Source organism: Schistocerca americana, chromosome 4 (genome assembly GCF_021461395.2).
Source record: "Schistocerca americana isolate TAMUIC-IGC-003095 chromosome 4, iqSchAmer2.1, whole genome shotgun sequence".
In the NCBI taxonomy this organism is placed as follows: domain Eukaryota; kingdom Metazoa; phylum Arthropoda; class Insecta; order Orthoptera; family Acrididae; genus Schistocerca; species Schistocerca americana.
Window position 1 is genome coordinate 80,081,859 of NC_060122.1, and position 2,798 is coordinate 80,084,656.

The 2,798-nt window shown below is 42.5% G+C and overlaps 1 pseudogene; it reads right to left on the minus strand.

Annotated features, from left to right (window-relative positions):
* Window positions 1-1,585: 1,585 nt before the first annotated feature.
* LOC124614624 lies at window positions 1,586-1,702 on the minus strand (annotated as a pseudogene).
* Window positions 1,703-2,798: the final 1,096 nt, after the last annotated feature.

Sequence of the window (2,798 nt, forward strand, 5' to 3'; positions counted from 1 at the left end):
GTGTCTTTCGCCCCGGTGTAGATGTAAGCCGGTGACGTAGAACATCGGCGCTGCGTGAAGAACAGCCGTCAGCTCTCGCTCGACCACAGAGGTTTCACTACGAGAAAGAAAACTTAAGAGAAACACTTCGTAGTTTTTGTGTTGAACAGTCAGACTACAAATAATCACTGACTTTCCCGTGTGTCATGCTATTTGGCATACTTTCAAGCTGAGAGATTTCTTCCTTACCGATTCCTCCATTCTCAACCTGCTGGAAAACGGCAAAGGATACGATGGAAGAATCGAGTGTTAACAACCCCTAAAGTAGTTACAGTAGTGTAATGTTATTTAATTATTTTTAGGATAATATTTGTATCTTTCTTGTGTGTGTATTGGAAATATGTGTCTAAATGTTTATGTATATGTGCATTTATGTGTCTGGGTATGAAAGCAGGATGCCTGCATCAGTACGTGAGAGAGCATGTAAACAATGGCAACAAAAAGTAAATTACTAATGAGGACAGTGCACTTACTTATTGTAAATTTCATAAAATCACAATGTAAGTAAGGAAATGTAGGCAATTTGCGTGGTCCCTATGTGACTTATGTGCGCCTGCAAATCGTAAACCCATAACAAATAATTTTAGAATAACCCTAATGACAGAATAGTCAAACATCAGTATTGATTTTAAACTTCTGTCACGATGGATGGTATAAAACCTTCACAAGTTAGATACTTGGAAGTAATGTGCTTGGATCCTGTTGTCGGAAAAGCGAAGTAAACACTAGACAATGAATAGGTGTTGAGAGCAGCTATGACTGTAAAATATACTGAACTGGATAGTACAGGTGAGCAATTGGTCGAACTTTCTACATGAGAGGACACTGGCTACATGAATCCTACCGAAATAGAAAGACTTTTATTGCAAGGGATGTACCATGTGTGCTACACAACGTAAAAGCGAAAGTGCTTGTAATGGACTTTTCACACGCACAATGTAAAAACTGTGTGCGAAAAGTGCATTTTAAATGTGGAACAATCTGGACGCTGAAGTAGCGACACTACAAGGGCCAAACTTTTTCAAAAACAATAGACAAATCCAAAAACTGAATAGGTGGAAAAAGATATTAGCACAACCACAGTAAGGAATAACTGTGATACACCGGAAGGACTGAATCTGTAAATAGTATCTAAATTTTTGGTGAAAGTCAGTGGCGTGTGGAAATGTTTAAGCATTAGTGTGACGTTTCACGTACAAAATAGTTATGTGCTGTGCACAAAACTGATGAAATATAATATGCATAGAAGTATTAGATGGACTGTCAAACTGCGGAAGCTGCATACGGCAGTGAGTAACGTGAAAACACGTGACATCTGAACGCTTGAAGTGACAGGGCGACCAAGCACTCCGTCTTCAGGCCACAAGTGGCCCATCGGGACCATCCGACCGCCGTATCATCCTCAGTTGAGGATGCGGATAGGAGGGGCGTGTGGTCAGCACACCGCTCTCCCGGTCGTTATGATGGTTTTCTTTGACCGGAGCAGCTACTATTCGGTCGAGTACCTCCTCAATTGGCATCACGAGGCTGAGTGCACCCCGAAAAATGGCAACAGCGCATGGCGGCGGGATGGTCACCCATCCAAGTGCCGGCCACGCCCGACAGCGCTTAACTTCGGTGATCTCACGGGAACCGGTGTATCCACTGCGGCAAGGCCGTTGCCACAGGAGGACCAACATACAACAGAAAACTGTATCAGAACACGACGACTGTATGAACGCTCTAGTAAGTGGAAATGCTGTGCGTGTGTGACAGGAGTTGTTGACAAGCTATGAGTGACATCATATCAGCCTAATCCTAAATGTTGTAAAGTGCTGAACTGTTTTTTCCCTTATGTAGTGTAGCTACTTCCTTTGTTTTTCTTTTGCTATAGGCCTTAAAGACTCATTAATGCAACAAATGATAATAGTTATACTGTACTTTGCTATATATACCGAATCGGAAAAATCGACAGTGGTATGCATTATATTCTATGTCACTAAATATGTCAACAGTTTACTACATGTGAAGAAAGTAATTTCTTGTGTGAATCTGTATGACTTCCGTGGTCATTTAAGTCACTAGTTTTGAGATTTGTATTTTGTAAAGAACTTATTACATTTGTGAATGTGCAATTAGCACTCTAGCCGTACAATTTTATGAAAACGAAAAGCACGTCCAATGTCACACAATACGGCAGAACGCTGGCTTAAAATGGATAATGATGTCATCATCACTGGCCAGCAGGTAACGCTATGTTGACTGAAATAAAATCCTACATACATCACTACAAACGACTTATACTGAAAGAATATGTGGTGTCACCGCCAGACACCACACTTGCTAGGTGGCAGCTTTTAAATCGGCCGCGGTCCGTTAGTATACGTCGGACCCGCGTGTCGCCACTGTCAGTAATTGCAGACCGAGCGCCGCCACACGGCAGGTCTAGAGAGACGTCCTAGCACTCGCCCCAGTTGTACAGTCGACTTTGCTAGCGATGGTTCACTGACAAATTAAGCTCTCATTTGCCGAGACGATAGTTAGCATAGCCTTCAGCTACGTCATTTGCTACGACCTCGCAAGGCACCATTATTATTTGCTATTTATCTTGTGATCCATGTACCGTCAGACCGATGTTTACCAATTATGGATTAAAGTTAAGTATTCCAGAAGCTACGTACTTTTTTTACTAGACCCAACTCCTTTAACTGTTCCAGACCTCGCGCCAGCCTGCGTGAGCTTAACGCGTGCCATTCGGCTATCTCATAGTGGCTTGGCTG